General features: G+C 36.6%; 1 long non-coding RNA gene and 1 pseudogene across 1 annotated transcript; both read right to left on the bottom strand.

The window, feature by feature from the left end:
- Positions 1 to 734: 734 nt before the first annotated feature.
- LOC104421504 lies at positions 735 to 20,695 on the bottom strand (annotated as a pseudogene).
- Positions 20,696 to 20,913: 218 nt separating this feature from the next.
- LOC120288992 lies at positions 20,914 to 27,435 on the bottom strand. Its single transcript, XR_005546926.1, has 3 exons — positions 26,824 to 27,435; positions 22,057 to 22,621; positions 20,914 to 21,930 (listed from the first exon to the last, which is right to left on the bottom strand). It is a non-coding gene; the product is annotated as an uncharacterized LOC120288992 (long non-coding RNA).
- Positions 27,436 to 27,879: the final 444 nt, after the last annotated feature.

The raw sequence follows: 27,879 nt of genomic DNA, 5'->3' as shown, positions 1-27,879 counted from the left end.
CCAACATTTTATTTGCTAGTGTTACCATAGCATCAAAGTTGTTCTTCCCTATGGCTAGTTACCAATATTTATTTCAATGATCTACCAACTCTCAACGGATTTAGCTAACATAAGTTTTGACTTTACTAACTCTCATTCAATTGAGTTCTCTCATTTTTTTTATATTCGTATTCACTATTTTCTAAGAATTCACCGACATTTATCCAGCCCATGTTGTCGGCATATTCAAGTCACCGGCTCACGAAAAGATTATCCCGAGTCGATTTACTGATATTTATTGGATTGTAAACTTTTTTAACTCTTGGAAAAACTTCTCCTTGATTGGGCCTAGGAAAAGAAGAGAACACCGAAATAGCTAACTCAATCTGACCGAGGCTTTCGTTACGAGCTCGCACAGCAGGAGCAAGGAACGAGAGACTCCGAATGAGCTTAATTCTACTAGTTCCCAAGTCAGAGTGCTCAATTTATCTAATCAAATCCGGTGGTTCTCAAACACTTCATTCGCTAGAGTTTGTTCCTTAGAACAGAACGCTACACACTATATCAGTAACTCATAGCATCGCAAACATGTTAATTTTATTTTTGGGCAGAGTGGTCTTGAAACGTTTCGATCCTTCAAATCATGCATCTTTTTGATCCGTGAAGCGGCGAATGATGCAATTCTCTCCTTTGCATTATCTCCCAGAGAAGTATGTAATGAAACTAGCAAGACAATTGGGAAAGGGTGATTCAAGTTTCCAACTAAATCGAATCATGCGCACCTTACATTGCACACTTGTACTTGGACTTCCTTTGAACCGACGGCTTTCACACGTTATGAAGAAATACATCAGGCATGTTCACGACTTCACTATTTTAAACATCTTGCCACCATTAAGGCACTCCCCTTCATTTCAGATGGCAACTCCTAGCAAGAGTGTTACCACAGCTTCAAACAATCTATAATTGCGATTTCTTTCACAAGAATCGCTTTCTTCTTTTAACTAACATAGTTAGGTTTTGCTGGCAAAATACCTAAACATACAATGGGGGGAAAACAATGCTCATGGTTGTAAGATGACTGAGTCGGACCATAAGATGATTGAGTCTTTCTCTGATGCCAATGGAGGCCTTCTAGGATGCTGCACAAGAAGTCCCTGGTGGAATTATTCAGATGAACAGTAGGGCGGGCCATGGAGCCATGCTACATTTGAGCTTGTTCCCGGCTGTCAACTCTTGCCTGCCCTCGCCGTCGAATGATACCCAGGCGGAACTATGGCGGCTGGGAGTTCAGGGGGCGGGACTTGGACTTGGTGGGCTTAAACGTTGGGCGCCGTCAAGACACTTTTACCCGAATAACGACGTGGTTGGGTAATATCAAAGGCCTAAAGGATAAGGAATGAGGACATATTGGCGTTAATACTATGCCAGGAACCTGCGAATTGACAGAGCAAACTCAATAGCACGGATTTACCAGATTAAAAACAAAATGTTTTCCTGATTGATGATGCTTGTACTTAATATGTAGATAGACAGCGATTAACACGCAATTAACTCATTAGCATCTAAATTCAATTTTCCTTCCATTTTTCTGAGGGCCTTCGGCTTTCGCAATGTACAGCTCTAAGGCTTGGGAGACAAGCGCCTAGAAAAATGAGAAAGTAAAAGGCAATCTCCCAATTGATTTCTGTAGTAGAAAAAATGACGATATAAATAGCTTGTATATCTGCTATAAGCCTATGCAAAACACAGAAGTAGAATTCTTATAACGTCTCATAGATTCGCATGAGAATGCATAACCCAGCTATTGCAACATTAATGGAAAAACCTGATTTGTCTTCTCATAGATTTCACGCACCTGTAAAAACGAGATCAATACTAAAAGAGGTTTATGAAACCTGTGGATGGACCATTAATCCTCCAGTTGCTAGCAAATAAGCAGTGCTGCCAGATGTAGTTGACAAGATTAGCCCATACCCTTGTACCAAAGAGACATACTTGTTGTGACTTAGGGTGACTACCCCTGATCAATCGTGAGGTAGGGTGACTGCCCCTGATCAATTGTGACTTCATTTATAACAACTATCTTTTTCGCCATCATGTTTTCATTTTCGGCAGCTGAATTCCTGACAATTGACATTGCAACCGACGCCATAATGTTATCCTAATGGAACCTATAAGAATTGATTCGAGCTGTTTTTTGTAGCCATCCCTGCCTGAAGTATGTTGAGGATCGCTTTTTTTTTTTTCAAGTTCTTTAACCAGGGAAAGAGTTTTCGATTAAGTTGCTGGCATCTGTGCATTCCACATGCTTGCTTCGTGTGTTCCACATGCTTGCTTCATCTCATGCCAGAACGATATCATAAAAACTCTCAGAAAGCAAAGGATACCGAAAGGGGTCATAAAGCCCGAGGACCCTAAATTGAAGGAGACAACAGGGGGCACTGGTCCTTAGAACAATGATGCTGCCTGCATATAGATAGACTCTCCAATTGTTACTCAAGATTCAAATGAAGATTCAATAGGAACATCAGAAGTACAACTGAGTACAATTTCACCATGGAAGCATATGTTCATATAGTCGACAAACGAAAGATGGAACTAGCAGATGAATATTCATGGTCTCAAGTTTCAGTGAAGTGATCACACATTGAGATCCCTACAATTTGTTGTCATATGGGAAGACAAATGGTTGAACACCTAGAATGTTTAAAATTGAATGGATGCCACTCGCAGCACCTCAGGGTTTAACGCTCAGCACCACTTGAAGTGCCTTTTCAAGGGGAACTAGCAACATATTGCTTTTGAGGACTATGTAAAGGCATACACCGCTCTAAGCGCCAATAAAGAGGACACGAAATCTCAGGCCAATAACCTGCAGAGATTCATGGACCCGTGTTGCTTAAGGTTGCTTTTTCTTCGCTGGTCATACTTGTTGCTTCAGTAGTTGGATTGCTTTTTAGGATAAGCTTTCCTTTCTTAGTGCAACAGTGAGATACAAATACTTTGTAATCTTATGATGAGTGTTGTCCTAAAGCCATATCTTTTAGCTAAAGTGTACTTAAATGGTCCAAGAAAAATGACCATTCAATCACTGATATTAGAAAAAGAAGGCCTATCACACTCAGGCCTGGCTATGATGCTACACTCAATAACCTACCCTGGAAACGTAGCAGAAATAAAGGACTCATCACTGATATTAAGGTAAATGATGAATGCATTACCCAAAAGACAATTCCATCCCCACCAAGAGCGATCACAAGGTCAACTTTCTTATGCAAGTCTGGAATCTCACATTCTGAAACAAAATCAAACAGAACAAGTCGGCAACAATGGCAGCATGATAAAATCGTAATCGACATGAGAAACCGATTTGAAAAGCCTGTGAAGTTGGAGAATTATAATAGTATTATTTTTGCATAACTAGAGTCATTAGAATAATTTTCTCAAATGACATAACACTAAAATGTTCCCACACTCACCATCTTGCTAAGTTTTCACAAACTTGAAGGAAGACGATATACTGAGAAGCTCCTCTTGCACGCTTTGGTTGCACATAAATCTTCTTCTTGCCCATATACAACCAACTAGCAATAGAAAAAGAAGGAATTAATATTTAACAATCAAAAGAATGCACATGAGTTTATGATTCCTTTATCATTACTAGTATTCAAAGATAAGGAGTTCACCCAAATACCAAAATCATCTGAACGTTGCACTGGTTTTGCCAGGAAATTTTTGAGGTCGTTAATTTATTTAGTGATGCACCACAAGCCAATATCACTTTTGTAATTTTAACCTGTTGCGAAGAACCCTAATGATAACTAAATTTGCAAGGGAAAAAGGTATCCTAGTACAATCAAGCTGGACAAAACTATAAGCTCCATGTGGACATCCAGACACCACAATCAACATCTTCTGACTAGAGGCCACAAAAGCCACCGAGTCAGCCATAATAAATTGCAATCATTCAAGAAATCAAAAAGAAGACGTCCCTATATATAAGCACTAACCAACGACGGCCTCATCTAGACACAACTCGAGCAATAATTCGAGATGTGAGTTGATATAAAAGATTCAACAAATATTGATGATCCATAACATTTAGTTGATAGGAGTTCATTAAAGTTATTTATGCCTTCAAGGAGGACAAAAGAGAATGAGGAGGAATATTTAAGAAGATTCAACATACATCAATGATCCATAACAGATGATGCGATTTAGTTGATAGGAGTTCTATAAAGTGAATCAAGCCTTCAAGGAAGACAAAAAAGGAGAGAAGACGACTGTTCAATCACTGAGAATATGACCAGAGCATAACCAATAATATATGTGACTATTAAATTACCTTACTGGTGAGATGCTGTCAAAGAATACCATAGCAGCAGGTCTTGATAAACAACATTAGATTGTAGATGCTCAATCGTATCCAATGTTCATACCAGAAAGAATGCACCAAACAGAAGCTTCATGCCTCTTACTCTGTGATTTCCCCAGAACGTTCTATCCTATGAAATGGAATGTTTACTTGTTTGTACTGTCTCTGGAAGCTGTGTAAAGAGATGTACATAGATATTTCTCATTTAGCTGCATAAAGAGATGCACATACATATGTCTAGTGTAGTTTCGTACATATGTACATAAGCATGCAAATCAGGATGGATGAAGCAAAAGGAGGCCCAAACAATTTCCTAAGGACAGGTACCAAACAAGACACCATGATGTCCCGGTAACACATTCATGAATAGCTGAAGGAAGGCAGTAATTGTGAGATGAAGAAAGATTAGACTTGAGTTAAATAGGGTCGGCATAATCGCTATGTAATCTCACAAAACCTTGTTGTTCGAACTCGAGCTTCTGTTCTGCAGCCTCAGCTTGAGTAGGAGCCTCCCCTTCAGCAGTTTGCATTGATGGCTTTGCAAAAGCTACAGGTTAAAGATAAGCATTAATCCATGAACTGTATCTGGGTTTCAGAAGTAAATGAAACTGTCCAGACATACTTCCTGAACCCAGATCAATAAAGCCGTTCTCTGTCTGTGAGGGAGAACCACTTGCATCATCCTGTTCATAATTGGCTCATTAACATATGAGCATGATATAAATAAAGGTGAAAAGCACAGCACTTGGTCCTAGTCCTTGCTGAAATAAAGGGCATGCAATGCCAGACGATGCAGACCAGAGTGCTAGCTAAACATTAAACATGGGAAAAACAATTCAATTCATATCATTTCTTATTGTCCGAATCCATTTCACATTCACTATTTCATAGTTATTGCTTAACGGGGCATTATACCAGATGGTGAAGTCACCTCTCAAATCAAGAATAACTGTTGTAAGGGACCAGTAACTACATTAGTAATGGCGCCCAGTAGTGGAGTTATTCAGACAGAAGATCAGTAAAATAACTTTCGCATAACAATGAACTCCGACAGCTCCTCAGACACAAATTGACCACGGGAATACTAAACTAGGGGCGTTTCAAAAATAGTTCCATAAACGCGCTTAAAATGACTTTTGTCTACCTCCTCTTATAAGCAGCCCCAGAAAGCCATTGCCACAGGATCTCTCGAGACAGATACCCATCGCCATAAGACCCCGCTATCCTGACAATCCGCATGTTGAAAAGCCCCACATAATAGTACAGTAGCACTCCAGAGCATTAAACCATTGCTTCAGTACAGAAACATTCATCATACTTTCATATAATGTATTATCTGCATTATTGCTATCCATTGAAAAATATGCTCCTAAGAATAATTTCGATGTCAGCATGACGCCCCTCACTTAAGCATTGATTCCATTGTTTTGTATCTTGATCCAACAAACCATAGCAGCCCACCTTTCCTTTCTCTCCCACATCTTAGAAGTGTAAGTTCCTCATTCTCATTTTCAAGTCTATGTATCGAACCAACCATTCTCTATTGCTTTCGGTAATGATTGAATGCTCAGTTAAAATCGGATTGCCATTACATTTATCGGACATGCGACATGTTCTACCATTACTTGTCATCCAAACTAAGTCCCATGAATGCTGGACAGCAAGGTAGACAGAGTTGGCAGCTCGACTCCATAAGACTAAAAGTGCCCTTTCCAATTCTTCAATGCCAAAACTGCTAAAACTCAAGTTTAGAAAATTCGGGTAACTACTACTGATTGCTAGTGTAAAGGCTACAACAACTATTTTGTCATCACCAACAAACAATTGAATATGCTTCGACAATTTCTGCTCTCGAAAGCAGATTGCGCAAATGATAACCATTCTATTGCAGAAATATATTTATTTATTTTTACTCCTCGAGCGAGTTTCTGAGCAAAATTACGTATTTGATAATGATACAAAATTTCTCTCTCCCGAGGCGGTGGACAACCGACCGAGCAACAGCAAGGGCGAGCAATGAGTAAACTTTTTATTTCTCATTTTTATTTTAGAATAAAGAAGTAAAATTTGTGTTCCAAAAATAGAAAATTGAAATTGTATTACCAAACGGATTTATGTTCCAAACTTATTTTTGAGAATAAAAAATTAGAAAAATAAAATGATTACCATACATGCCCTAGATGATTCATCGGCACTCCACAATTCGAATGAAAGGAACGAAAGAAATAGCAGGAACAACAACCAAGAACAACCCCCCTCCTCCCCTTCCTTCCTCCTCTCTTTCCGTCATCATTGACTGCTATAGATCATCAGCAAGTGAAGGCAGTAACCGAAGACGAAGGAAGAAGATGACATCGTGGCAAATTTAATTTTAACTTTTTGTTTTTTTGGTTGGAAAGTCAATTTTGAGAGGTTAGGGAGCTGATTTTCTGAGATACTTTAAGAAATTGGCTCTCAAGAAAACAATTTTTAATTTTCTTTCTTAAAAATATTTTAACTGGTGAACTTAACATACATTAAGAAGACATCATCGTGGTAAATCGATTTTTCTTAAATTATGAAGAAGACAACATCGTTTGAAAATCATACAATTTCTTTCTTGCGACGTTCAGATCTATTTAGAAAATATTTTGTTTCCAATATATAAAGCAAATGCCAATTTCATTAACTAATAAGATTTCGTGCCAATTGATTCTAGTGACGAACCAGAGACTGGTTAATAGAATGGGTATGGGTTCCAATAAGTCGGGTTGAATATAGATCATTACAAATATAGAAAATGCTGTGTTTGTTTGTGAAAGAATATTTCACATATTAGTTTTTTGGATTTCCGTGCTTTTATTTTGCTGAAAACAATCAAAAAAGGAAAAATTATTTTCAGTAAAAAAAAAGTTATGCATGTTTAAAATTAAGAAACAAATTCCCAAACATGAAAGGTGGAAAACTAGTAAAATAGTTTCCAGAAAAGTCCTTTTTTTTTATCATGAAATTTTTCTTAAAACAAACACGTTTCAAAAAAGAAAAGTTCATACGAGTTAAAAGTGTTAAGATGAATTTATTTGTTGTGAGCTTAACCTAGTCTCCACACAATCTATCCGTTTGTCTGAAAGAGAGAAAGGATACAAATGAAAATCTAACAGTTATATTCCGGCCACTGTAGGCAGCCAATGCCTGGAAGTGAACTGCTTCACAAGAGTGAAAAATGTCGATTGATCCGTAGAATGGGATGAATTATAGTAATATTTTGATCCGTTTGTCGAGTGAAAAATGTCGATTAATCTTTTGAAAATGTGCTCTCTAACATAAAGGACCTAATGAGAAAAATATGATATGTTTTGACATGAAATGGATACATTTATTTAGGATATGATATGATAAAGTACGGCAAAATCTATACCAAGAACTGGTTCACACAGGAATGCTTGTAGTGGTTCATGTAAAAGTAGCATTCCTCGTCACCTACACAAGATCAACTATTTTTCACTCAACATTATCTTTGCACCCCTTTCCAAAACCCAAGTGTTAGGAAACAAATTCCCAAAAAAATTGATCCGATACTTAAACAATTGAATACCGAAAAATGAAAGTGGAAAACGTGCTTGAAAAACATGTTACATTAATCATAGGCATATCATGGAGTCAAACATACCTTGATTGCCACAAATTAAATACCGTCACAATTTTGAGGAATTCTTTGAAGCTCTAAAGTCCGTTCGTCGAGAGAGCGTGTATTGTTTTTAAGGGGGAAAATAGGAAACGTATTTCCCTTCTAAAAAACACAACAGCTAAGATATTTCCATTTTTACATTTTTATTCAATATATTATAATAACTGCACTATTTTATGGGCCTTTCACTTACGGGTTGGGTTTTGGCCCAACATGGGTGGACGGGCTTAAATAGGGTCATCAAACATAAAACCCATTATTTCCCATTTGCACATGTTGGGCCGAACGGAATTTTCTTTATTTCTCTACAACATTCATATCGATAAATAATCTGTGTGACTCATATTTTGAGAACTTGTCATACATATGTTAAAAATATATAGTAATTTTAATGGGCATCACATTTTTTGAGTATATATAGTATGTAATGCCCTAGATTGTTTTTACCAAAAAAAAAAAAAAAAATCCTAGATTGATTGATCATATTTATATATTTCTTGATCTCTTTTTAACAATGATATATTGTATTCACACTTATGATTATCCCAAAACAATCATAATTAGTCGACTAATAAATACAAAATTAGAATGTTATTATCCAAACTCGATCTTCTTCTTTTCTTAAAACTTTTAATTTCAATTCAACTTACTTTTCTAGAAATGTCTCATTAAATCGAATCAATTCATGATTATTGACAAATTTCTAAGATAGCAAACACTAAATCGAAATCTTGAGAATAAATAAGAGTCATCAGAGTATTTAATTAATGAACTCTTTTCCTCAAAAGTCTCACACAGCATAAAAGTTAAGATAAAAACTTTTGCCACTTTTATTTGTCATCTCATACATACATATTATAAAATACGTATTATGGTATTAACTCATTTTCTATAGAACGTATGTCTACATCTTTAATACCGTACAAATGATAGTTCAAATACATCTAATGTCTAACTTGAGTTCACGAATCTACTTTTTCACAGAATTTATCAGAACTCACATCTGGTAGATAAAGTAAAATATGTAGGTTATTTTACTTTCGGACATAATAAATATTATGTCTTCATCTTAACACTTAGTTAATGTGACATATTTTAAACTTAAGCTCTCGATTATTATTTAGATAATAAGTTTAAAAACATTTTATTTCTATTTATCACATAATAAATAGAGATGATTACCCGTGTGAGTGGGCTAATCTCTTATATATCTAACATATTTTCTCAATTTACATAATGCATTAAGCATTAAGATACATAAACATCAAATAAAGACTCAGACATAATAATGAAAACACAAATTCATTAAATGTGAACATTTAAGGGAAATTACAATATTCGGTACATTTATTTTTAAATAGTCCTAGAGATTTCACATTACTACAAAACACATTTCTAGATATTGTTTCGTCATACAATCTGCTACCATTCTCTATGTAGATATGTACAATAAATTCACGTCTTTTCGTGTAACCAAATCTTTAACAAAATTATATTTGGTATCTATATGTTTGGTTTTGCCATAATATTTTGGATCTTTGATGTATGCTATTACTGCTTGGCTATCATGGTTAATCAACAATGGGTTTACAATATTCTTAATAACACTTAAATGATCCAAAAATCTCTTGAGCCAAATATCTTCTTGTACCATGAACTTAACTTCCATCGTGGACAAGGTTATACATGCTTGTTTATTATTGCTCCAAAATATGGCGACATTATTCAGTAAGAAAACAAATCCAAAGGTATATTTTTTTTCGTATAAATCTCCTCCCCAATCAACATTAGAATAGCTTTCAAGTCGTAGATTCTTTCTTTGGTAACTTAGCGTATAATCAGCAGTTCCTTTCGAATACTTCATTATTCTTTTGATAGATTTCTAATGTGCTTAACCTAGATTGAATTGGTATCTACTTATTATTTCAATTGCAAAATATATATCAGGCCTTGTACACATCATAGTGTACATTAAGCTTTCACTAGCACTAGCATAAAGAACATGTTACATTTGTTCATTCTCTTATGGAGTCTTTAAACACATTTTATTGCTCAATCATTCACCTTTTACAATAGGAGTATCTATAAGTTTATAATCTTGTATAAGAAAGCGTTTAAGAACCTTATTTATGATACGAAATAAATAATAATATCTTCGAATGATCTCTTGAAGTCTTAACTCCAAGAATGTATGCAGCCTCACCCATGTCTTTCATCTCAAAGTTAGAAAATAACAAACTCTTAACAGTATTAACAAACTCCATATTACTTCCGGCAATCAATATATCATCAACATATAATGATATGATCATAACTTGATATTTAGATCTTTTGATATATACACAATAATTCTCAACAATCATTGTAAAATCATATGTTATCATGGTGTTATGAAAACGTATATATTATTGTCTCGACGACTGTTTAAGGTCATATATTGATCTCAAAAGTCAACATATCTTTTGTTCTTGGCATTTCAAAATGAAACAAACATATTGTTCCATATATATTTATTCTTCTAATTCTCCATTAAGAAAAACAGTATTTACATCTATTTGATATAAAAACTCAAGATCCATCCTAGTTACTATTACCAGAATAATGCGAATTAAGGTAAATCTCACTACAAAAGCAAATGTTTCATCATAATCAATTCATTCCTGTTGATTATACTCATTCGCCACAAAACAAGTTTTATGTCTTGAGTCATCGGTTTTACACTTTATTTTGAGAATCCACTTGTTTCCAATAACTTTGCGTCATTTTAAAAGATCAATTAGTTCCCAAACATTATTTGACTTCATAAGCTCCATCTCATCTTCCATTGCATGCATCCATTTTTCTTAACTAAGGCAATTAAAAGCATCATTTACATTTATTGGCTCATCTGCATCTTGTGGAGTAACCATAAAAGTTTCTCCTTCAATGTCAAAACGTCGACAGGAAATACTTTTGCACATATTCGCCATACGAGAGATTGTACACTTTGCACATTATTCTCCGTTATGCTCCCACTTGGATTAAATAATGACGATATTATCTCATCATGTGATTGTAATTGAGGGTGAGTCAAATTTAATTCCTCACTTCTCATGTTACAACTACTTGTACGAACTCGACTAAGTTCATTATCTTGATCTAAGATTTCAAATAGGAAGTAATCCTTTACCTATTTCGCACTTCTTAATAAATTTATTCTCTAAGAATGTGACATCCCGTTATTCTAATTCAGTTATACTCTCACTTTCCCGCTTATCTATAAACACATACCATTTCGAGTGTTTTGAGTATTTTCGAAAAATACTCTTCTTGTCTCTAGAACCCAATTTTCCATACCTGTGAAAGGGCTCATGAATATAAGCAGCACAATCCCACGATTCAATAAAATTTAAGTTCGATTTTCTATTTGTCTATAACTCATAGAGAGTGGAAGTAACTGATTTGAAAGGCACACGGTTAAATATATAAACAATAATTAATAAAGTATCACTCCAAAAAATGATAAGTAAGTTAGCATGAATCATTTCCAATAGGGTTTTGTTTCTTTTTTCCGTAACACCATTTTGTTGAGTATAAGGAATAAACAATTGTTTTTTTATTATTTTTTCTTCACATAAATTTCTGAACTTATCAGATAAATATTTTTGACCTTGATCAGATCTCAACGATTCAAATTTATGAGAAATCAAATAGACTTATCATAATCAAGTATAATCATCAAAATAAATAGTCAAATGAATTCCTTCCACATTCAATGGACCACGGATATCATAATAGATCAATTGCAAAGGAAATTCAACTCTTTTACATTTTTCAACTGGTTTCCTTACCGTTTTCCCTACCAGACAATGCTCACATATGGCCAAATCGACTTTTTCAATATTGCTCAACAAACTTTCTTTGGCTCACATATTCATATATTGTTGGCCAATATAACCAAGTCTAGCATGCCGCACATTCACATTATTATTATATAAATTAGAAGACATAAAGAGGAAATAACAAACATTGACATTATCATAGTTAACATTTAATACAATAAAACCATCCAGAAAATAACCATAACCATAGTAATTTGTATTCAAATACAAATCCATACCATTTTTATAGAAGTTCAAACTAAAATCAAATTTTACCAACACAAACAGACACTAAATTCCGACGAATCATGTAGGAACAAAGTGCATCAATCACGCATATTTAATTGGCAGGTACCAATTCCTTTTATTTCGATTTTGGAGTTGTTTCCTACATATATCCATTTAGTTTCAGTTGGTACTCGTCGGAATTCCACAAAAGATTTTCCATCCTTCGTTACATCGTCTGTTACTCTCGAATTTACAGTTTACAAATGATTATATTCAATTAAGAATACAGAACTTTATACATAAATAAAATTCTCAAAAGTATAAAGGGTATTTACCTTTTTTGACTTGCAACAGTCGCGAGCATAGTGACCATTCTTGTCACGATTATAATATTTCACCATTAACAATTTCTTCATTCGAAGATGCTTTCTTATTTCATGTTGGTCAACTTTTTATTTTTTTCCCAAATAACTTGCTCATTTGCCTTTCCATCTTTTAAATGAATCAGGACGTTTACACTTAGAGTTTGAAACCCCTTGTGAGCTAGAACCAGCATAATAAATGTTAATTTCCGACTTAGCCGCCAGGAGGCGATCCTCTTCTAGCTCAAGATAGCGCATTGCATCCTCAAAGGTTTTAATGTTCTCATTGTGTGTCATGTACACCTTCATATACTCTCAACTTTAAGGCAAGGAATGAGTTACTGCTTGCACTTGTTCATCAGTTAGGATATGGCTAACATTCTTCAGCTCATTAATCATATTTGACATCTTTCTCAGATATCGTTTCATGCTTTGACCATAAGAATTCTTGTAAAAATCAAATCTTATAGTAAGATGCCTTAGTTTTGTCACCGATGTATCACCAAATCTTGCTGCCAAAGTTTCACATATTTCTTTAGCATTCTCAAAATGCCTGAATTCTTGCATGACATCATTTCCCATGCTACTTAGCAACGTAATGTGAGTAAGGGAGTTCTTTCTTTTCTATGCATTTTATGCAGTAAATGCATCCTTATCTCTTTTATGTTGTACAATGTTCCCTTATTTAGGTTCTTCCATAATCAGATTAAGAGTTTTTCATGCCTTTTACTCTTCCAGCACATTAGATTCTCATATGCCATATTTCATAATTATCGTCATTCAGCTTCTCACATTTGTTCAATTCAGTGACTATGGCTTAATTGTTAAAGCCATCAATCTGAAAATATCAAACACATACGCAAAAATTATTAATGCCTATCATTTATGCATCCATTTTGTATAAACTCATTATAATAATGAATAATTTCAAATAAGATTTCAGAAACAAAATATCACTATGTTTCCAATTATTATCTAAAAATCCTAACTTCAAATTACCATTAATATAATTATCTATGCAAAATAAGTTCTTTGAAGTTCTAGAAAATTTTATGAACTACCCACAACAATTACTAATAATAGAAACAATTGACATTAGATATCCATTAACGATAGAATAAAAATATTTCCACATAAAGTAACAAATATATCAGTTGCTACAAACGACATCAATAAGGTAGAAGTTATCTGCATAAGATATCCATAAAACATACTAAATAAACACCACTAAAAACAGTTAAAGTCAAACTACGAATAGGGAAATATCATTTTAATTTCTTAGAAATTTCCTTTGTAAATTCGTTAAGCACATTCGGCAGCCATGTAAAAACAAACATAAATCCTTTAGGATCTCTCCTTTGCACATCCATCTCTCGTTAGATTGAACTCATTCATTGGGTCGAAGTCTTTGCGACTTCAATCCTATAATATTCATTCAAAAAAACCACTATTATAGTAGCGTTGTTCATGTTTCTCATTCATTGTCGTTGTTTATAAATTACTATCGGTTGAAATTTCAAGAAACGCTATCGTTGGAAGCTCGGGAACGGAAATCCCGACACCTCATACTGTCCGCCTCCCTTTTTTGATTTTCAGTGAATCAAAACTCATTTTCTAATAGTATAGGGTCGTAGTTCTCGTCAAGAAGAGAAAAACAACGGGTGGCCCGTCGCTGAGGTCGCCGGACGCGCCGCCACATGCGATCAGAAGAAACGGCCTTATCGATGCGTGCGTTGCACAGGTGCGTGCGCCACACGCAACTGACGTCATCTAGCCGGGTTTGTCAATTTGACCCGACCTGGTCTCTATTGACCGTTGACTGCGTTCCCGTAAAAAAAATGTTTCTTTTTTAATTAAGTCCCTATAAATTCTAACTAATCCATTTTATGTTCTGCATTTGTTGCAGGAACAATGTTTCCCCTTCGTAAGCGTACACCTATTCACGCACAATCATAAGGTCAAAAGACAAGACTTACAAGGATGATAGATGAGTTAGCTGATTATCGATGGGAAAATAGTGATTTAATTGAACATGTTCTCAAGGTCAATAAGAAAATACAAGAAGTCATTTGAAAGAGTTATCCCATGTCAGCTCTTGTGATGGTGTATTTGTTCATGAACACTCTTCCATCTGAATAGTAAGGAGTGTTGGATCGCCTATAGGAGATCAACGTGATTCCTGATTATAAGAAGCTAGTCATGGCTTTTTTGAATGAATATTATAGGATTGAAGCTATAAAAACTTCGACCTAAGGAATGAATTCAATTTGGCGGGGGATGGATGTGCAAAGGAAAAATCCTACAAGATTTTCGTCTGTTTTTCCGTGACTGCCAAATGTGCCTAATGAATTTACAAATGAAATTTCTAAGAAATTAAAAGGATCTTTCGTTGTTCATAGTTTGACTTGGTATTAGCTGTTTCTAGTGGTGTTTATTTAATATGTTTTATGAATATCTTATGTGGATAACTTATACCTTGTTGATGTCGTTTGTAGCAACTAATGTATTAGTAAAGCTTGATTTTTGTTTAAACTTCCATAACAATTGTGTGGAATTGTATTTAAATACAAATTACTATAGTTGTAGCTATTTCTTAGATGATTTCATTGTATTGAATGTTGATTATGGTAATGTTAATGTTTGTCATTCTCTCTTCACATCTTCTAATTTATATAATAATGATGTAAATATGTGACATGCTAAACTTGTTCATATTGGCTAACAATGCATTTAGCCAAAAAGGGCTTGTTGGGTAATATTGAAAAAATCAATTTGCTTATATGCAACAATATTTGTTATTCCTAACAGATATATGGTATTAAGCTCTCAAAATATGTTTTTTGCACGAATTATTTACTGGTATGAATGTTATAGAGAAATGAAAAAGAGTTATGTTTGGCCCATTATATGTAAGTGGGAGATGATGGATTTTTTTATTTAATGGGCCAAATGAAGCCTATCTGCCCATGTTGAGCCAAAATCCAAACTATAAATGAATGGTCCATAAGGGGAAATGGTAGTTATTTTCTAAGTGAAAATAAATATAATATATAAAATAAAAAGAAAATGGGATAATGTTACCTATAGTGTTTTAGAGAGAAAATAAGCTTCTCCATTTTCCGCTTGAAACAGTATTATTGAACAACGGAACTTCAGGGCTTCAAAGAATTCATTTAAGACTATAACAGTACTTAATCTGTGGTAAATAAAGTATGTCTATCTCTGTGATATGCCTTAAATTGGTGTTACATGTTTCCTAGGCTCGTTTCCACATTCATTTTTCGGTATTTGATCGTTCGAGTATCGATTTGATTTTTAGGAATTTGTTTCATGAAAGAAGGGCTATGAAAGTCCAAACCATAATTTAAGTAGTATTGCCCACCAATTTGACCAAATATGGATTAATCATACATAGTCCATGGCCAAAATGAGAGAAAAAAAGTAAATAAAAAAAAAAATGCTTGCACTAATTGCATATAAAAAGGTTGCCCAAGCAAAGGTGAATTTCTTACAAACCCATAAGATTTTGGCGGCATGGCGAGGGACTGCAAATCCTTTTTCCCCATGTCAAATAGCAATGATTCGAATGCTCAAAAGACCTCATTCACCACGAAGCCAATGGTTATCCTCTGAGCTCGTGGGAAAATGTATTGTAAAGTCATCAGCCCTAAGCCAATCAAAATGAAAACTATGTGAAGTAGTAGTGAGGTGACCACCTCGCACGAGTTTGGAGTTGCTTTGATTAATAGTGTTTAAACACTTCCCAAGGGACAAGAGAGATATAAACATACCAGCTATGCTAAATAGCATCAATAGTCGCCGCTCGATGTGGTCAAGGTGGAAAGTGCGAAAGAGCATGTTCAATATTTTTATGAAGTCAACCGTGATTATGGCAAGGAGATTTTATAGGAGTCCAAGATACCTAAAATCTCGAAAATCTATGAGTTTTGTAGGATGGTTTCAATGTTAGAAGCTCATTTGAATAAGTGCATGGCAATACTGCAAATTAGTAGGTGGCAAACCGATTGGGTTAGTTTGAAGAGATCCACTTTTCTCCCTGGTGTTCTCTACCGGGTTAGCTCGATAACATTATCATGCTCCATGATGTCGATAGCCCCCTTAATATCGGCAAGCTGAAGCTCAATGTTCTTGTCAGAGATCATGTTGAGGACACACCTCGCGAAGTCCAAGCAATACCACATGATGAGCCACCAGGGGAATTCCAACATAGCAAGGATCCCAATGACAATGAGTTGTGAGGAGAGTGCGGCTAAGCCAGACTAACCACTCGAGATTTAGCTTGACTTTGGGGAAAAAATAATTAATGATGTGACTAAGAAAAGTGCCCAAATTGAAGAACACTTGAACCACTGAACAACATATGAAAAAGTAATGACCTATTTAGAATGCACAGTTGACATAAAAACAAAAAGAATCAATAAAAGTTACCTTAGGGTAGGCAGCTGAGTTTGCCACAAGGGAATGCAAGCGATATCTCAGCAATAAAAATAGAGGAAACGATTAAGTCGAAACTAACTCCAACATTGGCAATGAATCGGTTTCCCAAAAGCACAGCCAATAGAAAAGATAGCCGCAGCCAATAAAATTGCACGACAATGACCAATGCAATCAAATATCCATCTAGTCATCAACAAGCTAAAGAATGTTAGTAGGTTGAGGGTCACTATCCCGCCCTTAACCTGGTCTTAAGACGTCTTTAGTTCATTTACATAAGTTGATGCTCCATTCATAAAACCTACATTTGCCTATCATTGAAAATTGATGAAATTATTTTATAAACAAACTAAAATTCAACTCAAAGCTCAAAAAACATAGATTAGACTTACTCTAGCCAATTAATAATGATAATGTGGTGGTCACAATAGCACAAGCTACAATGCACTCGTACTGAAGCATGACACAATTACTTTTTGGACGGAATTTGAGAGTGGGCTAAGAAGTTTTTATAAAAATGGGATGAACAAAGAATCGAATAACCATAACAACTTTTTATAAGTAGGAGGTGATTGGTACGGAGAATCAAATAGTGAAAATCGAGCTGAGCATCTTATCAATAAAGTCATGGGCAACGAAAGAAACTAAATTGATAGTCAATATTGGAATTCAAACAGCAATTTTTTGGTTGGAGTTGGTATTCAAACGGCGATTTTTTCTCCATGCCTCACACAAGGCATCAACCTTCCTGCATGCTAGTAACATGGCTAAAAAAATGATTTTTCTAATTGTTACGGCTATTCGATTCTCCATTCACCCCCTCCTTATAGAAACTTCTTAGCCCCACCCTCAAATTCCGTCCAAAAAGTAATTATGCCATGCCTCAGTACAAGTGCAATGTAACTTGTGCTATTATGACCACCACAACATCATTATTAATCGGTTATAGTAAGTCCAATATCTCTTTCTCAAGCTCTGAATTGAAGTTTAGTTCGTTTATAAAATAATTCCATCATTTTTCAATAATGGGCAAATGTAACTGTTATGGATGAAGTGTCGACTTATACAAAGGAGTTAAAGACCTCCCAAGACCAAGTTAAGGTCGGGACGATGACCTTCAACCTGCTGACATTTTTCAGCTTGTTGATGACTAGTAAATATCTTATCACATCGGTTGCCATTGTGCAATTTTACTGGCCGCAACTATCTTTTCTTTTGGAAGCCTACTATTGCGCATGGCTTGTAACTACACCGTGCCTCTAGGGGACCAACTCGTCGCCAATGTTGGAGTTGGCTTCACCATAATGGTTTTCCCCATTTAAATTGTTGAGATTTCCCTTGCTTTCTTCCATGGCGAACTTAGCTCGCTCCTTGAGATAACCTTCATTGATTAGTGTTTATCAACTTGGGCACATTTTTTTGCCACATCATTAATTATTTCTTCTCCAAAGTCAAGCTAAATCTCGAATGGCTAATCATATTTGGCTCATCCGCAATCTCGTCACACCTCGTCGCCATCGGGATCCTTGCTACGTCAAAATCCCTATGGTGGCTCATCCTACGACGCTATCTGGACTCCGTGAGGCATGTTGTCAACATGATCTTCAACTTCAACAAGGACGCTGAGCTTCAACTTACCGATATTAAGAGAGCTGCTGGCATTATGGAGCGTGACAATGTTATTGAGCTGACCAGGCAGAGCACTAGGGAGAGGATGTGGGATCTCTTCCACCCAAACCAATTGGTCTGCCACCTATTAATTTGCCCTATTGCCATACATTTATCCAAATAGGCTTCCCGCATTGAAACCATCTTACAAAGCTCTCAACTTCTCGAGACATTAAGTATCTTGAGCTCCAATAGAAAGCTCCTTGCCACACGTGGCAATCGTGGTTAACTTCATAAAAATATTGGGCATGCTCTATCCCACTTTCCACCTTGACCACACTGAGCAGCAACTGTTGATGCTATTGAGCATAGCTGGTATGTTTATATCTCTCTTGTCCCTCGAAAAGTGTTTCAACACTATTGATCAAAGCTATTCCGACCTCTCATGGAGGTGGTCACCTCATTGCTTTTCTTTTCGATCGGTCTAAGGCTGATAACTTCACAATACTATCGTAATCTAACCCCTCTTGTGGGAGGGAGTTTTTGTTAGGTTTAGGGGTATTGCCAACTTTGCCCAATGGCATTCCATTGACTCGGGCTCTTCCTCACCCATATTCTGACAACATCAAGTGTTCAAATTTCTAATCAACTAAGCCTATGTCAATTTTGACTAAGGAGTCATTACTAATCTTTTTGGGATTGGATAGAAACCCAATAAGATATGAAAGGATACCTTACTAAGGCAACCAGATATTTTGGACTCAGGGATTTAATTATATTAGCTTTAAGGCTAATGTGTTTCGATATCTAACCTAATTATGTGCTAACTAACAGCATCCTATCAAGAGAAATCTAAGGTTTGTCCTAACCATTCTAGGACAAGAAAATAACATCTAAATATTAAAAGCACAATCAATTATAATCATAATATAAAATACACAAGCATCCTAAATTATCCTTAAAAAAGAAAATAAGACAAAACAAAACAAGAATTCCTATTGTAAAGCCCTAAAGGCTTATTCAATTTTAGGTTTTAACATTTTTAAAGGGTTTTCTAATTTCTAGAATTTTTTATTTTTTAGAATTTTCTGAATTTTTTAATGATTTGTTTAATTTTTTATCATTGTATGGATTTTTCTTATTATTTAATGATTTTCTGGAATTTTCTAAATTTTTTAATGATTTTGGAATTTTCTCAATTTTTTTTTATTTCCAAGGCTTTTAAACTTTTTTTCATTTTATGAATTTTTAATAATTTTTATTATTTTTAATATTTCTAATATTTATATTATTAAATAAAAGGAATTCAGACCGGATCAATAGACCGGCCCAACTAAACCGATCCGAACCCTATCGGATCAGGTTAGCCAAAAAAGCCAAGGCCCACTTTGAATTAATCTCAATTGGCCCACGAAAATTAAAACAGCCTACTCAAATTCCAGCCCGCGTCCATTTCCTCTTCTCAACCCGATCTTCCTCTTCGGCCCATGATACACTAGCTCACCGACCAGCCCAAAAACAAATTAAAAACATAGCCCATTTCCTCATTCTTCTTTTTTATGTTTCTTTTTTACTTTTTCCTCTCCTATTAGTTTTTTTTTTTTTGTCCTTTTTCGTCTTTTTCTCTTACATCTTCTTCCTCCAACCGTCTCCATCCCGAACCCTCGTGTTCACCTGCAATTTGCCTTAGCAACGCCGCAGCGTCGCCCATCATCACCGACGCCTACACTGCTCCGGCCGGCGACCGCCAGCACCTACGTCGCCGCCAAACCACCATCATCCGCCCGCCGTGCGCCTCGACCGGCGACGACCGACGCGACCGCCCACTCCGGCGACCCCGAAATTTCACGAAAAAACCCTCACCTAAACTACGGTTTGAACACCAGAAATTCCAGAAATCAAACAAACACAATGGCACTAAAAGTGGGGAGAGACACTTACTCGAACGGCCTTGAACCGTAGGGCTTGCCCTCGCCGGCGTGGGGAGGCTAGCTCCGGCCTTCTTTCTGGCCCCCCCTCCTTTGCACGCGTCATTCTGGTGGTTTTTTTTTTTTGGCTGGGGGACCGTGGGAGTTTGTGAGGAAAAGAAGAGGCAGACGTGTGGGCTGGGCTTTTCCTTCCTTTTGGTTTTTGATGGGCTCAAAGAATGAACAAAACAAAACAAAAAAAATTGATGGGCTGCAAAAGAAATAAGAAGATTGGGCTGCGAAAGCATTAAAAGGAATGGGCTTAACTACGCCGGCCCACCTGACTCTTTTTCATTTTTTAAACTTTTTTATTCATTTTAATATCACCTATTTTTATTCATCTTTTTCTATATTATACCTTTTTATTTTTATTTTTATTTTTGATAAAATAAATGGATACCCTAAAAGTCAACAAAAATTCGAGTGTCAACAAATATATAGCTCTAAAGTCTTCTCCTAAGATTATGAGCCTAGGGACGACCATTGGCTTCGCTGTGAACTTGACAGCAAATGAGGTCTCCTCGGCGTGGGTGTGCAAGAAATTCACATTTGCTGCCTTTTTATATGCAACTATTGCAAATATCTTTTTGATTTTGTTCTACATAATTATGCCCAAGACAAAGGGTTTGAAGCTGAAGGACATTGGTCAGCGTTTTGGAAAATATATCGATTAGGGGAAAACAATGCTTACGGATGTGGCAAACCATCAGATATCTAATCTAACAGCTTTCAAATGTTATGAAGAAATACATCAGGCACGCTTACGACTACACTATTTTAAACACCTTGCTACCATTAAGGCGCTTCCCTTCACTTCTGGTAGCAACTCCCAGCAAGAGTGTTACCACAGCATCAAACAATCTATAATTGTGATTCCTTTCACAAAAATCACTTTCTTCTTTTAACTAACATAGCTAGATTTTGTTGGCAAATACCTATACGTACTGGGGGGAAAACAATGCTCTTGGTTATGGCAAACCCTCTTGAACAACGGAACTTCAAGGCTTCAAAGGATTCATTTCGAGACTAGAATGGTACTTAATTTGTGGTAAGGTATGTCAATCTCCGTGATATGCCTTCGATTGCTGTTATATGTTTCCTGGCTCGTTTTCGCATTTGTTTTTTAATATTTGATCGTTCAAGTATCGATTTGAAAGTCCAAACCAAAATTTAAGTAGTATTGCCCACCAATTTGACCAAATATGGATTCATACATAGTCCATGGCCAAAATGAGAGAAAAAGTAAATAAAAAATAAAAATGATGCTTGCAATAGTTGCATATAGAAAAGGCTGCCCAACCAAAGGTGAATTTCTTGCACACCCATAAGAATATTGCCCATAAGACCTCATTCGCCACTAAGTTCACAAAGAAGCCAATGGTTCTCCCCAGAGCTCGTGGGAAAATGTATTGAGAAGTCATCAACCCTAGGCCAATCAAAATGAAAACTATGTGAAGTAATAGTGAGGTGACCACCTCCCACAAGAGTATGGAGTTGTTTTAATTAATAGTGTTTAAACACTTTCCAATGGACAAGAGAGATATAAACATACCAACTATGCTTAATATCATCAATGACCGCCGCTCGATGTGGTTAAGGTGGAAAGTGCGATAGAGCATGTTCGATATTTTTACGAAGTCAACCATGATTATGCCAAGGAGCTTTCTATAGGAGTCCAAGATACCTGGCATCTCAAAAATCTATGAGTTTTGTAGGATGGTTTCAATGTTGGAAGCTTGTTTGAATAAGTGCATGACAATACTGCAAATTAGTAGGTGGCAAACCGATCGGGTTGGTTGGAAGAGATCCAACATTTTCTCCTTCTCTACCAGGTCAGCTCGATGATTCTCCATGATGTCGATAGCCCCTTTAATATCGGCAAGTTGAAGTTCGACGTCCTCGTCAAAGATCATGTTGAGGACACACCTCGTGGAATCCAAGCAATGCCACATGATGAGCCACTAGGGGAATTCCAATATAGCAAAGATCCCGATGACGATAAGTTGTGAGGAGAGTGCGGCTGAGCCGAGTATAACTAATCACTCGAGCTTTAGCTTGACATTGGGGAAGAAATAATTAATGATGTGGCTGGAAAAGGTGCCCAAGTTGAAGAACACCTGAACCACCGAACAACATATGAAAAAGTAATGACCTATTTAGAAGGCACATTTGACATAGAAACACAAAGAATCAATAAAAGTTATCTCAGGCAGGAAGCTAAGTTTACAAGAGAAGGCAAGCGATATCTCAGCAATAAAAACGGAGGAAATCATTAGAGCGAAACTGGCTCCAACATTGGCGATGAGTTGGTCCCCAAAAAGTATGGCCACACCCACTAGCAAGTATCCAAAAGAAAAGATGGGTGCGGCCAATAAAATTGCGCAACGATGACCAATGCAATCAGATATCCAACAAGCTAAAGAATGTTAATAGGTTTAGGGTCACTATCCCGCCCTTAACCTAGTCTTGGGACGTCTTTAATTCTTTTTTTTAAACGTCTTTAATTCATTTATATAAGTTGATGCTCCATTCATAAAACCTACATCTGCCTATCATTGAAAATTGATGGAATTATTTTATAAACGAACTAAAGTTTAACTCAAAGTTCAAGAAAGATAAATTAGACTTACTCTAGCCAATAAATAATGATGATGTGGTGATCACAATAACACAAGCTACAGCCACTCGCGCTCGAGGCATGGCACAATTACTTTTTGGACGGAATTTGAGAGTTGGGCTAAGAAGTTTTTATGAGGGGGTGAACGGAGAATCGAATAGCCATAACAACTTTTTATGAGTAGGGGTGATTGATACGGGGAATCAAATAGTGAAAATCGAGCCGAGCATCTTATGAATAGAGTCATGGGCAACGAAAGAAACTAAATTGATAGTCAATATTGAAATTCAAACAGCGATTTTTTGGTTGGAGCTGGTATTCAAACCACGATTTTTTCTCCATGCCTCACACAAGGCATCGACCTTCATGCGTGCTGGTAACATGGCTAAAAAAATGATTTTTCTAATTGTATTACTTTTTATCCTGCTTTTTCTTTTTCATTCCTTTTTTTTCCTATGGTAACCGATCATCTTCTTGTTCCATCTTCCATTGCCATTTGAAATTGTTGTCAAGCTAGCTAGACAACCTCAAGCACTGCCGTGGCGATGATCTTGAGCCCTAGATTTAGAGAGCATCACCATCAAATCTACCGAACCAAATTTGTATATTTGCTAGAGAAAGAATGAAAAGGGACAAGAAGGGAAGATGGAGAAAAATGGCACGAAGAAGATAATATTGCCTTGCGACGTGGATGCCGTGGAGAAGTGCTTGCAAAGAACAAAGGCGACAATCAGAAATGCCAATCGCTAATTGGCATTAATTAGTCTTGGCCAATCGCCGAAATGCTAATCACCGATTTTTGGCTATTTAAAATAGAGGATTCTCGGATAAACTAGTGCTTCAATCAACTATTGGCATTTCGTGTAATCGCAGGCAATGAAAGAAACTAAATCGACCATCAATATTGGAATTCAGACAGCGATTTTTTGGTTGGGTTGCCAGGTTGCAAACGGCGATTTGTTGGTTGGACCCGAGGTGCAGACGGTGATATTTTGGTTGGAGCGGGTATTCAAACAACGATTTTTTTTCCATGCCTCATGCAACATCATTATTGATCGGTTATAGTAATTCCAATCTCTCTTTCTTGAGCTCTGAATTGAAGTTTGGTTCATTTATAAAATAATTCCATCATTTTTCAATAATAGGCAAATGTAACTGCTATGGATGGAGTATCGACTTATACGAAGGAGCTAAACACCTCCCAAGACCAGGTTAAGGTTGAGACGGTAACCCTCAACCTGCTGACATTTTTCAGCTTGTTGATAATTGTAAATATCTAATCGCATTGGTTGCCACTGTGCAATTTTATTGGCTGCAACCATCTTTTCTCTTGCACACCTGCTATTGCGCATGGCTTGTAACTATACCGTACCTCTGGAGGCCGACTCGTTGCTAATGTTGGAGCCAGTTTCACCCTAATGGTTTCCTCCGTTTTTATTGCTGAGATATCGCTTGCCTTCTCTTATGGCAAACTCAGCTCCCTGCCTAAGATAACCTTCATTGATTCCATGTTTTTTTTTATATCAATGTGCATTCCAAATAGATTATTGATTTTTCTTATTCAGTGATTCAAGTATTTATTAACTTGGGCACGGCCACATCATTAAATATTTCTTCCCCAAAGTCAAGCTAAACCTTGGGTGGCTATTCATACTCGGCTCATCCCACAATCTCATCACACCTCGTCACCATCGGGATCCTTGCTCTGGTGGCTCATCCCGGGACGTTGCCTAGACTCCGAAAGGCGTGTCGTCAACATGATCTTCGACTCCAACGAGGACGCTGACTTTCAACTTGCCAATATTAAAAGAGCTGCCGGCATTATGGACAATGTTATTGAGCTGACCTAGCCAAGCATTATGGAGAGGATGTGTGATCTCTTCCACCCAAGCCAATCGATCTGCCACCTATTAATTTGCCCTATTGTCATACACTTATCCAAATAGGCTTCCCACATTGAAACCATCTTACAAAACACTCAAATTTTCGAGACACTACGTATCTCGAGCTCCTATAGAAAGTTACTTGCCACAATCGTGCTTAACTTCATAAAAATATTGGGCATGCTCTACCCCACTTTTCACCTTGACCACACTGAGCAGCAACCGTTGATGCTATTAAGCATAGCTAGTATGTTTATATCTCTCTTATCCCTCAAAAAGTGTTTCAACATTATTGATCAAAGCTATTCCGACCTCTCGTGGAGGTGGTCACCTCACTGCTTTTCTTTTCAATCGGTCTAAGGTTGATAACTTCACAATACCATCGTAATCTAAGCCCTCCCGCAGGAGGGAGCTTTTATTAGGTTTAGGAGTATTATCAACTTTGCCCAACGGCATTCCATTGACTCAAGCTCTTCCTCGCCCATATTTTGACAACATCAAGTGTTCAAATTTTTAATCAATTAAGCCTATGTAAATTTTGACTAAGGAGTCGTTACTATTCTTTTTGGGATTAGATAGAAACCCAATAAGAGATGAAAGAATACCTTACTAAGGCAACCAGATATTTTGAACTCAAGGATTTATTATATTAGCTTTATGGCTAACGTTCGATACCTAACTTAATTATGTGCTAACTAACAGCAGCCTATCAAGAAAAATATAAGGTTTGTCCTAAACATTCTAGGACAAGAAAGTAACATCTAAATATTGAAAAGTGCAATCAATTATAATCATAATATAAAATACACAAGCATCCTAAATTATCCCTAAAAAGAAAATAAGACAAAACAAAACAAGAATTCCTATTGTAAAGCCCTAAAGGCTTATTCAATTTTAGGTTTTAACATTTTTAAAGGGTTTTCTAATTTCTAGAATTTTTTTTTTTTTAGAATTTTCTCAAATTTTTTAATGTTTTTTATAATTTTTATCATTGTATGGATTTTTCTTATTATTTAATGATTTTCTGAATTTTCTAAATTTTTCTAATGATTTTGGAATTTTCTCAATTTTTTTTTTTTTATTTCCTAAGGCTTTTAATTTTTTTTTTAATTTTATGAATTTTTAATAATTTTTATTATTTTTAAAAATTTTAATATTTAGATTATTAAATAAAAGGAATTCAGACCGGATCAAGAGACCGACCCAACTAAACCCATCCGAACCCTATAGGATCAGGTTGGCCAAAAAAGCCAAGGCCCACTTTAAATAAATCTCAATTGGCCCACGAAAATTAAAACAGCCTACTCAAATTCCAGCCCGCGTCCATTTCCTCTTCTCAACCCGATCTTCCTCTTCGGCCCATGATACACTAGCTCACCCACCAGCCCAAAAACAAATTAAAAACATAGCCCATTTCCTCATTCTTCTTTTTTATGTTTCTTTTTTTCACTTTTTCCTCTCCCTTTTTTTGTTTTCTTTTTTTGTCCTTCTTCGTCTTTTTCTCCTGCATCTTCTTCCTCCAACCGTCTCCATCCCGAACCCTCGTGTTCAACTGCAATTTGCCTTAGGAACGCCGCAGCGTCGCCCATCATCACCGACGCCTACACTGCTCCGGCCGGCGACCGCCAGAACCTACGTCGCCGCCAAACCACCATCATCCGCCCGCCGTGCGCCTCGACCGGCGACGACCGACGCCGGCCGCCCACACCGGCGACCCCGAAATTTCACAAAAAACCCTCATCTAAACTACGTTTTGAACACCATAAATTCCAGAAATCAAACAAACACACTGGCACTAAAAGTGGGGAGAGACACTGACTCGAACGGCCTTGAACCGTAGGGCTCGCAGGCGTGGGGAGGCTAGCTCCGGCGAAGGGGCGTATGCAAGACCGGCTCGGACGATGCGAAGTCACATGAAAGCACATCAAAAGTAAGAAATCAGAAGAATTTCAACGACATATGAATAATCAAATATTAAACTGAGCTTCAAACGCCGATCGGACAAAATATATTTCGGGGTTTCTCATTTCATCGAACACACAGTATGCAGTATCGACTATGGATTTCAGAAGTAACTTCATTAGGGCGCTTGACTTTGGCGAGATGGATCAACGTCTAACCCAACATAAATCATTACAAAACAGCCTCATCTTCGACTAAATTCGTCGGACATTCATCGCTGACACAAAAATTTACAAAACTTAATAAAGCCAAGCGGGGGCCTACCTGGTTTAGGGACGTTCCTTGCCGTGCTACGGTCGCCGACGAGTTCTCAGAGAAGAACCGGTGCCCCTCTCTATCCTCCGACGGAGCAGCGAACTCGACGGATGAAAGCGGCGGCCGGCGGCGGCTCAACCAAGGTTGACGCCCAAGCTCCGACGAGCACCCTACACTTTTCTCTCTCCCCCCTCCGCGAACCGTTGCGGTTACGCGTCCTTATCCCCCCTCCTTTGCTCGCGTCATTCTTGTGGTGCTTTTAAGAAGAGGCAGACGTGTGGGCTGGGCTTTTCCTTCCTTTTGGTTTTTGATGGGCTAAAAGAATGAACAAAACAAAACAAAACAAAAAATCGATGGGCTGAAGAAGAAATAAATGAATGGGCTGCAAAAGAAATAAGAAGATTGGGCTGCGAAAGCATTAAAAAGAATGGGCTTAACTACCCCGGCCCACTCGACTCTTTTTATTTTCTTTTTTTAGCTTTTTTTATTCATTTTTATCTCACCTATTTTTATTCATCTTTTTATATTTGATTCCTTTTTATATTTTTTTATATTTTTTATAAAATAAATGGATACCCTAAAGTCTACAAAAATTCGAATGTCAATAAATATATAGATTTGAAATCTTCTCCTAAGACTACAAGCCTAGGGACAGCCA

This window comes from Eucalyptus grandis, chromosome 10 (genome assembly GCF_016545825.1).
Source record: "Eucalyptus grandis isolate ANBG69807.140 chromosome 10, ASM1654582v1, whole genome shotgun sequence".
In the NCBI taxonomy this organism is placed as follows: Eukaryota; Viridiplantae; Streptophyta; class Magnoliopsida; order Myrtales; family Myrtaceae; genus Eucalyptus; species Eucalyptus grandis.
This window is presented reverse-complemented; position numbering and strand designations above follow the sequence as displayed.